A 14,364-nucleotide genomic window follows, 5' to 3' on the forward strand; every position below is an offset into this window, starting at 1 on the left:
ACCTCAGACACTTAATAATTACCCAGCTGTGTGACATTGGGCAAGCCACTTAACCCCATTTGCCTTGCAAAAACCTAAAAAAGATAACAGAAGAAGGCCTCCAACATGCTAGATAGAAATCCTATAACAGATTTTGTGGAAAGACATAGATAATAAATGTACAAGTTAACAAGCCATGGATAGGTTATGATCTTTATCAGTCAGTGGAGTAGCTCTACTAATAAGATCACAGATCCACTAAAGTTTTTAAGAATTAGAATCTCTATGTTATGACTCTAGAGCATGGATCAAATCATATCTCTAGAAATGTGACATATAAAATGTAAACATCTAAGAAAATATTGTTAGTGTTGCTTATGATTCCAGAATCTTAAATAAACTTCATTGGCTGTTTAGATAGGAATATATACTACTCATTGGAATGACAGCTTTTTAAACATTATCCTACTACAATCATTTAAAAAATCAGGAAGATCTACTATGATAAAAATATTTTTGAATCAATGGGAATGCTAAAAATAATTATTTTTTACTTGAAACATTGACCTTAGAAATTAAAATAAAGTTATACCTTGGTTAGCTTATCACCCTTATGAAGCTGTATTTTTCTATTGACTAAAGGGACCCTTTGGTGAGAAGGAGCACTATGATATTAAGTCTTTAAAAATGATCTTTTCCTGTTTAAATAGAAAAAAAAAGGAAAAAAGCCTGGCAAAGCTCTGTTTAACTTAACACCAGGGCTTTGCACATATACTTAGTAAATGCTTGTTGAAAAAAAATCTTCAGTGGCTTATCTCTAGGATAAAATTTGTCAGCCTAAAATTTAAAACCCTCCATCATTTGACTTCCAACTATCTTTACAATCTTATTTCATATTCTTCCCTTTTTCTATAGGCGCTTCCCAAAGGAAATTAGCCTATTATTCCCATTATATAACACTCCTCTCACTTTTTTATCTTTGTCCAGCCTGTACCCTATGACTGAAGGGCATTTCTCTCTTACCTCTGAGTCTTAGAACCCAAGCTTCCTTCAAAAAGGGAGAGAGAGAGAGAGAGAGAGAGAGAGAGAGAGAGAGCAAGAGAGCCAGAGCGCTTTCTCACCCTTTCCTACTCAGTTATTAATGCCCTTTACCACTTTAAGTTACTTTGTATTATATTATATATTTTCTTGTTTGTGCATATATAACATCCCCTAGTAGAATATAACCGCCTTGAGAGGAAAGGCCATTCCAATTTTTGTCTCTGTTTCTCCGGTACATAGCAAAGTGTCTGACATATGGTGGATGCCTAACAAATGCTTGTTTAATTGAATTTCATAATAGTCCTGTTCAAATGGCCCACTTCCAAATCTGGTCAGCCACTCTAATAACAACAATCATGCACTTCTCCTTAATACATTAAGTGTGATGAAGATCCTGATTAGCCTGTGTTGTTTTAAAAAAGGATACTTTTTGAAAAATATATTTGCTCCAAACATTGCAAAGAACCATTATGTCCCAAAAGTGACTGCATTAATCTTCCCAGAATGAATGATGATGCAAACACACTTAGCAGTGGTTAACTACAGTGACATTAATAAAATATCTGTGAACCAAAAGGTTCATACAGTTTTGCTTTAAATTAAGTGTTAAAATAGTACAATTTTTCTCAGTTCCTAACATGAGGATTCAATATAGAAAAAAAAATAAAAAAGGGAACTCTTTCACAAATGTTTGTTTCAGGGTCCCTGAAATTGGTTGAAGTAACCCAGACCCTCATCACTATCAGCAAGCCCACCAGCAAGTACAGTCTAAAACCTGGGGTATTTTTAAAGATGTTTTATTGATGTTCTCTTTAAAAAAAAAAATCATGATTCTCTTCCAATTAACCACTCTACTCTAAACCCTGAATAGAACCTTTCCTTATAACAAAGAAGTACAGTTAAGACAAACAAATGAACACATTTGCTATGACTGGCAATGTATGCCTCATTCCACACTTATGGTCAAAATCAACCTCTTCACTAAGAGGTAGGAGGCATGCTTCACCTTCGTACCAGGGATTTTTTTTTTTTTAGGTTTCTGCAAGGCAAATGGGGCTAAGTGGCTTGCCCGAGGCCACAAAGCTAGGTAATTATTAAGTGTCTGAGACCGGATTTGAACCCAGGTACTCCTGACTCCAGGGCTGGTACTTTATCCACTGTGCCACCTAGCTGCCCCCCCTTTTTTTTGTACCAGGGATTTTGCTAACCATAAATGGCCAGCATAGTGCTCAGCAATGCTAGAGGCCTAGTAGTTTCTTCCTTGGGGAGTGATAATTACAAATCCCAAGACTTCTACACAATTATGATAGCAGGAATGGCCTAGTATAGTAAATTAAACTGGAATTAGAAATCTTTGGGGCAGCTAGGTGGCGCAGTGGATCCCTGGAGTCAGGAGTACCTGGGTTCAAATCCGATCTCAGACACTTAATAATTACCTAGCTTTGTAGCCTAGTGGCAAGCCACTTAGCCCCATTTGCCTTGCAAAAAACCTAAAAAAAAAAAAAGAAAGCATTGGAGGTTTCTCCACTTAGACAAACTACAGATTTAAATCTTCAAGAACAAATGGTGGATGAGGAGGCAGAGAATCGAGTTCAAACTGTACTTTTGATACCCAAAGTCAGGTCATTTAATCATTCTGGTCCTTAAGGCCTTTGTTCTTTCTCTGGAAATTGAGGGGAATTAGATTAAATGACTTTATACTCCTTTTTTTTTTTGGCTCCAGTTATGAGCCTCTGAATCTGGTTTCACCATATAATAAAGGAGCCAAATACTAAGTCAAGTGCCACAACAACCTCACACATTGCTTTACCCCCCCTCCCACTTTTGTCTTCACTGGCATCTATAAATAAACTTTCAGAGAGCCCTTGATCTGCCATCTACCAAACAGAGCATTCTAAGGATAAACATCAACAAGACTTGGGGAAGAGCATGGAAAGAGACATACAACAAGTCATTAAGATATGCCAGATGGGAGCAGTTCTTCAGGTGAGAATATGCTCCCAAAGGAATCATACCAGCCACATCAAACATGGCATCCTCAGAGTCAGTGAAAGATCCTTTGTTTGAAGGCTCATTTATTTGTTTGAAAGCAGTTTCTTCCAGCACCCTTTTATCAATTTTTTTTAATCAGCTTGTATATTGGCTGGTTCTCTCACTGATTCTTATCGCTTCTGCTTGAGGCTCACATCCAACTGAAGATTCCAACTGGAAAAGAGAAGTGAGTGGGTATGTGAGGACTGCCTGAACAAAGCTTGCATCTTAGATACTCCACTGGGAGGTCCTTCAAGCCCACTTTGATCTTGAGTCTGTATTTTGACGTTGGCAATTCTAGGAATAGAGTCTGGTATCTGTTTATAATGTTTTGCCTTATGGACATGCCTATTAATGGGACTTCAGTTCATTGTTCTAATGTTAAAAAATTTTCCTATTTATGGGGCACAGGCTGTGACAGGTCTTGTACCTCACAAGCATTGTTCTCTCACAGATGTACTGCAGATTTAAAGGCTGCATCTATAAACTAAAAAGAGAAGATGAGATTATATCTAAGATTCTCTCTAGCTATATCATTTTATGAGCCTTTTCCCTTATTCCCACCCTACACCCTGCCTTCTTCCAGCCATGAACCCAAGCTCACAACTAATACAGACCTTGGGGATTCTTCCAAGCTCTTGTTACTTTGAGAACCTGCTACATACTAGTGAGAACCACAAGACTATAGACAACAGATGGACCACCAAGTTGATAAAAGGGAAAGGTGCAGCTGTTGTATCAATTCTACTTGTGAGAATGGTCTTCTCTATGGATGAAATAGTTGCTTACATAGTAAAATTTCTTTCTTTCCTTTTTTATTTTTATTTTTGTGTGGCAATAGAGTTAAGTGACTTGTCCAAGTTTACACAGTTAGTAAGTATAAAGTGTCTGAGGTTGGATTTGAACTAAGTTCCTCCTGATTCTAGGACTAGTGCTCTATCCTCTTTGTCACCTATCTGTCCCCAATTATAGACTAATATCTTTCTTTCAAAAAAATTTTTTTTGTTTATTCAAGGCAATGGGGTTAAGTGACTTGACCAAGGTTACACAGCTAGGCAATTATTAAGTGTCTGTGGTTGGATTTGAACTCAGGTCCTCCTGACTCCAGGGCTGGTGCAAGTATGATTTCAAGATTATCAAAGAGGATCTCCTTGTTTCCCCAAAGTCTCTCATAACCTATTTAGTTATATTTAAAATTTCTTTCTTATATACTTTGAGAAGAGATAATATACAAATATCATTAGTTGAGGCAACATAGTGATGAATTCATAATAAGGTGTAAATGGTTTGGTTCACATGATTATAGAAGAGATTACCTTAGTTGGGAGAGACTTAAAAAAAGGGGCAGCAGAAGCAAATAAAAACTTCACTATTTTCCTTATTCTTTTAACTTCCTAGGCTTCAAGACTTTGCTAATAGAGTTGAAGTGTTAGAGAATGAATAAGCAATGCCAAGGGTATCTCTTCAACTTTTGAGTAGATCAGTACCCTGACACTCTCTCATCACTTATTTTTAACACAACTCACTTTTTCATTACTATAAAGACATTTTTAGTTGTGCCAATATCAATCTGACTTTTTATGAAAAGTTATGCTAGTCCAAGGTAAAACTCTAGTTTTACTGAAGTAAACTGCAGTCTACCTAGGCTGGACAACATAATAGAATCTCTTTCTACATCCCCTTCCTTATGCTATCACATTCTGCCTATTTTGCCTCTTATTGTGCCAGGGACATGCTCTCCCCAGCTATAAGGGTGGGAAATGTTTGACTAACTATTGTTACTTATCACTAACTATTGTTATTAACATTTAGGAATATTTGAAAGACAATGGGTGAATTTACCTCAGAGTTAGGATGACTTGGGTTCAAGTCCCAACTCTGATATATATATACTTTTTGTCTTTAGAAGCAATACCTAGTCTATATAGACTAAGTGGTACTTTAAAAGGACCAGTCTAGAGGAAGTCTTTACTGAAGTTTTACTGAGATCTCCCATAGTTTTCTTGATTTAGACTGAATGGTTGCTGTGGTTGCCACATCCAACTGTGGAGGTGGAAGGGAGGAAAATTTTTATTTAAATCAGAATTGTTTTAATTTCAGAAATTACATTATTTTAATCTCGTATTAAATTTGCTCTTGTTGGATTTTATGGTTCACAATTAGAATTCTAATTCTTAGCCTGAATTATTGGGTTGTCTTAGCTCAGACTTGACCCAGAATAATGAGTAGGTCTTTTAAAGAGTCAATTTCCTAATCATTTCCCTAAATTTAAAATTATAAATTACAGAATACTTGCTGATCTATATTGGCAGAATTATTTTTCTCACTGAAAGTTCTCTAAACTAATGAAAAATAAAGGTCTAGTTCTCTCTCCAGCCACAAAAGAAGACTCATGGGCCTGTAGTCAGGAAGACCTGAGTTCAAATTTGACCACAAATACTTACTAACTGTGATTTTGGACAATTCACTTAATAAAATGAGTTGAAAAAGGAAATGCTAGACTATACCAGCATCTTTGCTAAGAAAATGAGATCACAAAGTGTTGGACATGACTGAACAACAACAAATATCCTTCACAAAGGTCTGTGAATTTTTATGAAGATAATTCCTTAAAACCTAAGGGAATAAATCTCAATATAGAATTTCACTTTTGGAGACAGTAGGTAGATTTTTCCTAGTGTTCCTTAAATAATATTTTCTGCTGTAAAAAAAAGTAAAGTCTAAGACTTATCTTTCTTTTGCAGTTTTGTAGTTTTGTAGTAATAATAATTAAAGTTAACATTTACATAGTGCTTTAAGACATTCAAAACTCTTTACATGCTGGATCAAAGGGTATGCACATTTTTTGTTTCCCTTTGGGCTTGGTGAAGAAATTATAAAAGAAAGTACTGAAGAAAATAACATCTTAAAAATCAGTTTCGATCAAATAGAAAAAGCAGTCCAAAAGGACAATGAGGAGAAGAAATGACCAGATAGAAAAGGAGATACAAAAGCTATCTGAAGAAAATAATTCCTTCAAATGTAGAATGGAGCTAAGGGAAGCTGATGACTTTGTGAGAGATCAAGAAACAAGAAAAACAAAACCAAAAGAATGAAAAAACTAGAAGAAAATGTGAAATAGCTCCTTGGAAAAACAACTGATTTGGAAAACAGATTTACAAGAGATAATTTAAAAGTTATTGGACTACCTGAAAGTCATGACCAAAAAGAGACTCTAGACTTCATTTTTCAAGAAATTCTGAAAGTGACCCTGATTTTATTTTACTTTTTTAGTTTTTGCAAGGCAAATGGGATTAACTGACTTACCCAAAGTCACACAGCTAGGTAAATTATTAAGTGTCTGAGACCAAATTTGAACTCAGGTCCTCCTGACTGATACTCTATATCCACTGTACCACCTAGGTGCCCCTACTACCAGGAATATCATAACCAAATTTCAGAACTTCCAAGTCAAGGAGAAAATATTACAAGCAGCCAGAAAGAAACCATTCAAATATCATGGCGCTACAGTCATAATAACATAAGATTCAGCAGCTTCTACACTAAGGGATGGAATATGATATTCCAAGAGGCAAAAGAGCTTGAATTACAACCAAGAACCAACTATCCAATAAAACTAACCAGTCTCTTTCTGGGGAAAAGATAGATATTCAAAGAAATAGGGGATTTTCAAACTTTCCTGATGAAATGACCAGAGTTGAAGAGAAAGTTTGATCTTCAAGTTCAGGATTCAGGTGAAACAGAGAGAACAGGAAGGGCAAATTATGAGGGATTGTTGAACTGTTTGTATTCTTGCATGGGGAGATGATTCTGAAAACTCATATGAATCTTCTCATTTATTAGGGCAATTAGAAGGAGCACATATAGACAAAGCACAGGAGGGAGTTGAATTTGAAGGTATAATATATTAAAAAGATGGAGTTAATGGACAAAAAAGGAATATACTGGGAGAAAGGGAAAAAGGTAGAATGGGGTAAGTTAGATGATAGAAGAGAGGGAAGATCATGGGAGGGTAGTCAGATGCAACACATTTTTGAGGAGGATCAGGGTGAAAGGAGAGAGAATAGAGTAAATGGGGGTGGGGAAATAGATGAGGGAAATACAGCTAGCAAAGGCAATTGTGAGAAAAATTATTGAAGCAATTTCTTTGATGGACTTTTTTTCTCACATTATTTTTCTTGAGGTTTCTCTTTCTTTGGTGGGGGGAGATATATCTACTTTTACAATATGACTATTGTAGTAATGTGTTTCTTGGCTACAGATTTTTAACCTACAACATAACTTGCTTTCTCAATTGGGGGAGTGGGATTGGAGGAAGTGAGAGAAATTGAAACTCAAGGTTTTGGAAGTGAATGTAGAAACTTGTCTTTACATGTAACTGGTGTAAAAATTTTAAAAGTAAGAAACTAAAAAAAAAGACACTCACTGATCCTCATAGGGCATAATCTGCAGGTCCTTTACCATCCTCCTGGAATCTCTCCAACTCGTCAATATCCATCCTAAAATGGGATTCTCCAACAGAATTCAGTAATCCAGAGGTGGTTTCACCAGGACTATATACAAGAAGACCATTACTTCACTTATTTTGAACATTATGTCTCTTTTATGTCCAATGCAACAGATATTTATTTATTTATTTTTAAAGATTTTGCTTATTTTGAATTTTACAGTTTCCCCCTCTAATCTTGCTTCCCTCCCCCCCCACCCCACCCACAGAAGGAAGTCTGTTATTCTTTACATTGTTTCCATGGCTTACATTGATCTGTTGAATGTGATGAGAGAGAAATCATATCCTTAAGGAAGAAAAATAAGGTATAAGAAATAGCAAAATTACATAGTAAGATAGCCATTTTTAAACATTAAAGATAATAAATAGTCTTTGGTCTTTGTTCAAACTCCACAATTCTTTCTCTGGATATAGATGGCATTCTCCATCACAGATACCCCAAAATTGTGCCTGGCAATAGATATTTATTAAGCAACCATTATGTGTAAGAAGGATGTTCTAGAGAGCTTTGTGTTTTGCTGATTGTCTAGACTCTAGCCTTAAATCCTCCTCCCCAAAAGTTCAGCTGTTAAACAATTACAGCATATCACTATGGGTAAATTATTGTATTAAATGAATGAGTAAAAAAGACAGAGCAAAGCAGCTCTGTCTCTCTGTAGTTTTCATTCTCCTAGGGTGATGTAATTTATTCACAAATAAGATGGTGGGGGTTTGAGGAAAGGAGGATAAGAGGTCTACTAATTGGATATATTACATGAGTAGAACCTTGAAACAAAGATCCTGAGAATCAGGGATGAAGAAAGAATGCATTCCATGCAAGGAAATGGCTTACATGAAGCAGCAAATAGGTAAAGGGGAGTTGCAGAAAGGTTATGATCAGACATAATGAAATCATAGGATCACAGATTTAGAGTTGGAAGAGATTTTTGAGACCACCTAACCCAATCTCCGTTTTATAGATGACAAATCTGAGGTCCAGAAAATTTAAAGAATTTTCCTGAGGTTATTTAGATATTAGTGAAAAGGGTAGGATTTTGAACTCAGGGCTTCTGATTCCAAACTGGATGCTCATTCAATTGTACCACAGTTATTACAAGTCAGGGTAGATTGGAAATAGGGAGGCTAATTAGGAAGTTATTGTTATAGTCCTAGTGAGTGTGATCAAAACTTGAACTAAAATGGTGATTATGTGAGTGGAGACAATGATAGATTTGAGAGATTTTTATAAAGGTAAAATGGATAATTTGGCGATTGACTAGATTTGGAATATGGGGGTAAGGGAAAGGGAAAAAGAAAAATCAAGGATGACTACAAGATTATGAACCTGGGTAATTTAGAGAACAGTGCAAAGACACATTTAGTATGAGGAGGAATAATGAACTAAATTTTAGAGACAAAAATCGGAAGAGACATTCAGAAGGGGTGTTCATGACTGATGTTCAAGAAAGTGAATAGGGCTTGATGCATAATTTAATAGCCGTCTATATAGAAATGATAGCTTGATTATGGTGTAGGTAGAGAAAGAAGAGGAGAGAAACCAAGATGAAACCCATGGGAAATATTTATGCTAAAGAGGTAGAATGAGGAACAGTAGAGAGTACTGTAATGGGAGTCAAAGAAGAAGACTGTCGTGAAGGAGAAATTGTTGTCCAAAGTTATAGTGAGATCAAAAAGAATGAAGACTGAGAAAAGATCATCAAATTTAGTGCTTGAAAGATTATCAGTAAACTTTGGAGAGCTCAATTTTATTAAAGATTTTATTTATTTTGAGTTTTACAATTTTTCCAGTAATCTTACTTCCCTCCCTATCCCCCCACAGAAAGCAATTTGTCAGTCTTTACATTGTTTCCATGTTGTACATTGATCCAAATTGAGTGTGATGAGAGAGAAATCATATCCTTAAAGAAGAAACATAAAGTATAAGAGATAACAAGATCAGATAATAAGATATCAATTTTTTTTCTAAATTAAAGGAAATAGTCTTTGGACTTTGTTCAAACTCCACAGTTCTTTCTCTGGATACAGATGGTATTCTCCATTGCAGACAGCCCCAAACTGTCCCTGATTGTTACACTGCAAGTCCATCAAGGTTGATCATCGCCCCCATGTTGCTGTTAGGGTGTACAGTGTTTTTCTGGTTCTGCTCATCTTACTCAGCATCAGTTCATACAAATCCCTCCAGGCTTCCCTGAATTCCCATCCCTCCTGGTTTCTAATAGAACAATAGTGTTCCATGACATACATATACCACAGTTTGCTAAGCCATTCCCCAACTGAAAGACATTTACTTCATTTCCAATTCTTTGTCACCACAAACAGGGCTGCTATGAATATTTTTGTACAAGTGATGTTTTTACCCTTTTTCATCATCTCTTCAGGGTATAGACCCAGTAGTGGTATTGCTAGATCAAAGGGTATGCACATTTTTGTTGCCCTTTGGGCATAGTTCCAGACTGCTGCGAGCTCAATTTTAGTCCAATGGTGTAGTCTGATACCAGACTGCAAGTCGGATTGATAGGGAAGTAGTGAGAAAGTGGAAGACAACAGATAAAGATGATACTTTCTAGGAGTCTGGAAATTAAAAAGGGTTGAGAAATTTGGCTGGAAGTTTGGGGGGATGACAGTCAACTGAAGTGCTTTTGTTTTTGTTTTTTTTTCCTTAAAGGTTGGGATAGTCCTGAATGTGATTAAAGGCAGCAGGGAAGGAGCTAGTAGAAAGAAACAAATTAATGAGAGACAGGGTGAGAGGGAATGATTGATGGGGCAAGTTTCTGGAGAAGACAAAGGAAATGGGATTGAGAGTACAACTAGAGGGGATAACCATGGCAAAGAGAAAGGTCACATATTCCTCAGAGATAGGAGTAAAGGATGAGAAATTATAAAAGGGCTTTGAAAGCAGGGTATAGCATATGGTCTCTATTTTCTCACTAAAATCTGAATTGATGATATATAATAGATATGGGAAGAGGAGGCTTTTGGGGATAAGGAAGGAAAGAAAAGTTTGGATAGCTTTTAGCTTTTGGGGGTTGCCATTTCACAAATACTGATTGATATTGAGTTTACATTCCACTAAAACCCCAGGGTCTTTTTCACATGAAATGTGGTCCAGCCATAAGTCCACCATTCTGAATTTATACAGTTGAAATTTTGAATCCAAGTATAGAACTTGATATTTATCCCTATTAAGTTTCATCTTATTAGATTTGGCCAACTATTCTAGTCTACTGAGATATTTTTGGATCCAGATGCTGTTACTTAATGTCATTTCTCTCAGATTTGTGTCATCTTTTGAAAATTTGATAAGTAGGCTTTTTTTAATGCTTTTATCCAATTAATGGATAAAAATGGTGAATAGAATAGACACAAGGATAGGTCCCAAGGGCATCTCACAAGGATAAGAGAACAAAAAGATTTGGAACCAGAAATATTATAGGATAACAAAGTTAGAAGTTAAAGGCATCTTAGGGATAAGCAAAGTCCAAGTCGTTCATTTTCCAGATGAGAAAATTGAGGCCCCAAAGTTTAAGGACTTATCCAGCATCACACAGTTGTAGAGCAAGATTTAAAACCCAAGTTCTCTTACTCAAGTCTCTTTCTTTTCCTATTGCACTAAATATTTATATACTAAAATCCCAAATATTCATAATAGCACTTTCTGTGATGCAAAAATCTGAAAGTAAAGGAAGTGTGTCATCCAAATGTAATGGAATATTGCTGTTATATGAAACAATAAGTGTGAGTTGAATTATTTAAATTTTTATTTAGGATTTAATTAGAAGGAATGGATATATTCAGAGAGAAAAAAGCATATCCAGAATAATATATACGACTCTAATATTATAATAAAACCATATTAAAAGACAGTTGACCTAAGGTTAAATATGATGATGAACAGTCTTGGTCTTGGAGAAGAGGTGATAGATTGTGAACATGCAATGTTGCATATAGTCACTCTTTCAATAGGTTTGGTTTAATTGATTTTTTTTTATTTTTTATTTTCCAGTTGCAGGGGAAATTTTAAGGGCATCAGAAAATAATTGAAGTATAAAAAACAAAAGCATTCATAGATTTGAAAAGGAAATCTGATATCTACTACATTTACTTGATTTACCATTCTGATATCTCTATCAAAAAAAAAAGAAAATGAACTAATGAACTTATATTGGCTCTTGGTAAACACTACTTCCTTTCTAAGTGCCAATAATAATGACAGCAGTATTAGTGGTAGTAGTAGTTATGGTGATAGTAGTAGCAGTAATATTAGTAGTGGTGGTGATGGTGGCAATGGTAGTGGCAGTGGCAGTATGTGGTGGTACAGTGGATAGAATATAGGATCTGGAAGCAGAAAGACCTGGTTTCAAATTCAGCCTCAGATGCTAGTTATTTGATTCTAGGCAAATCACTTAATTTCCTCTATTTCCTTATCTGAAAAATGGAGATAATAATAGTATCTACCTGCCAGGGTTGTAGTGATAAAATGAGATATTTGTAAGGCACTTTGTAAATCTTAAATAATGTTATAAATTATATTTAATGACAATAATAACAATCTACAACAACAAAACTAATTAAGGACTAATAATGTAACTAGAATTTTATTAGGAATTAAAGTGAAACTTATTTGCCTATAATTGGAGGATTCATCTTCATTCTGTTTTTGAAAATTAGGACAATATTTTAATATTTCCAATCCTGGGGCAAATCCCCTTTTTACCAGTTTTTCAGAAACTTCTGACAATGGCTCGGCAATCAGACCCATAAGAAATAATTCACTGCTTATTGACTTAAACTCTTGGATGGCAATTAAATGTTTTCTGGACCCAGACAACTTGCATCAAGTCATTCTGCCACAAGGATCTCTCTCCCAATATCTATACTTACAATGGGTTTCAATTACCTGTTAACTATTCTTCCTATCATACTTCTCAGTCTGAAGATCATTCACTTCGATAGAGAAAAAAGTAATTAAAAATTAATTTAAAAATTCTCTTCTTCCCTTAGAATTATCCTGTTCAGGCATATACTATCCTTTAAATATCAGTCTCTTCTTCTATTACATGAAGTGGTTAGATTTGTAGTCTCTAAGGTCACTTCCAGTTCTAAAAATATGACCTTCCAATCTCTAAATTTTCTTAGACTTAAGCTATTCTTAGAATGCTCCATATTAGTTATGCTGGAATAGTTTCTATTTATTCTTTTTGCATAATCAGCTTGAGAAAATGAGTATTATAATGCTGGTATTATCTACCTTTCCTGCAGATCTTCCAAGTTGTCTTGGGTTGCAGAATTGTTTCTCTCAGTCTTTTTGTGAATTCTGCCACTCTAGAATTTGGTTAGAGTGGTTATTTAGAGGTATTTGGAGTGCTCTTCGGAAGAGCTTGTGGGAGTTCCTGCCTCCACTCTGACATCTTCTTTCTAACTCCTCATGCAGTCACTGTGGCACCTAGCTCCCCTTAGTTTGGGGAGAAATAAAAGTGTTGGTGGCAGGAAAGGAGTCTGTAATTTGAAATGTCCAGTAGATAGTTGGTGATATGGGACTGAAGCTCAGAGGAGAGACTGTGAGTCATCTGCACAGAAATGATCACTAAAGACAAAAGGGTTGTTGAACTACAATAGACTATGGATTAAAGAGAAGAGGACCTAGAAAAGAAATTTGGGAAACACTAAAACTTTTGGAGCGTGATATATGGATGATTAGTTAATATAGGTGACTTGAGAGCAGGTCAGACAGGCAGGAGAACCAGGAGAGTGAAGAGACACAAAAACCCAGGAAGGAAGCACCTATCACATACTAATTAAATGTCTTAGAATGAGTTTTTTTCTCCTTTTCCTCTTTCAAATAATTTACTTGACTTCATAGAATTAGAAACATTAGACTTGGTGATTACCTTAGGAAATCATCATGATTACCACCACCATCTTACCAGTGAAGAACCTATTTCCAAAGAGAAAGTGTCTGGCCTGGACAGTTGTTTAAGTGTCAAAGTTACAATTTAAATTGAGATCCTCTGACTCTCAGTCCAATGTTACTACATCACAATTCTTTTTCCAGGACTGGCTTTCTCCTGATCACTCTCCTCTATTACCTTGTGGCCAGAGTGTATTTACTTCCTTCCTTTCCCTGTCTTCCTCTCCCTTCTCATTTTTCCCCTACCCCCTGCCACATACAAACACAGTGACTTGAATTTGTTCCGCAGTGGAAATTTAAACATCTTTGAGTTTCTTCCTGGCTCTTGCACTCTTCCTATGGGAGTTTGCCCATTTTATTTTTAATGGAAATTTTTTTTTGTGAATAACCCTATCCCTAACCCATTCTATAAAAGTAGGATTCTGTTGTATTAGAACCAAATACTGTGAGAATTGGAAAGGATATGAGAAATCATTTGGTCTAACTCCCATATTTTACAAATGATGACATTGAGGCTCACAGAGCTACTGTAATGAATACAGCTGGATCAGCAAGTTCTATATACATCTACTTTCATTATTATTCATAAATCTCAATGAGAAAAAGACATCATCAAATTACTGCAAAGATTGCATACATAATATAATGAAACACTGTTTGGGGAAGAATTAAGTGGTGCCTATGATCAGGATTTGAAGGATTAGGCAATATGCCTTAGACTTTTATTAATGCAGTCAGATCACTGGACTACTTGGAGCTACTATAAGAGAGGACTTTTATTTGCCTTTGGTCCCCAGGCTTTTTCCTTTCACTATTTTCTAAATCTTCACAGATCACAGAAACCTTATTATTTCTACATATGTTGACTTCTAATCTTTTGGTTTTCAAGAGTCAGTTT

Source organism: Macrotis lagotis, chromosome 4, assembly GCF_037893015.1.
Source record: "Macrotis lagotis isolate mMagLag1 chromosome 4, bilby.v1.9.chrom.fasta, whole genome shotgun sequence".
NCBI lineage: Eukaryota > Metazoa > Chordata > Mammalia > Peramelemorphia > Peramelidae > Macrotis > Macrotis lagotis.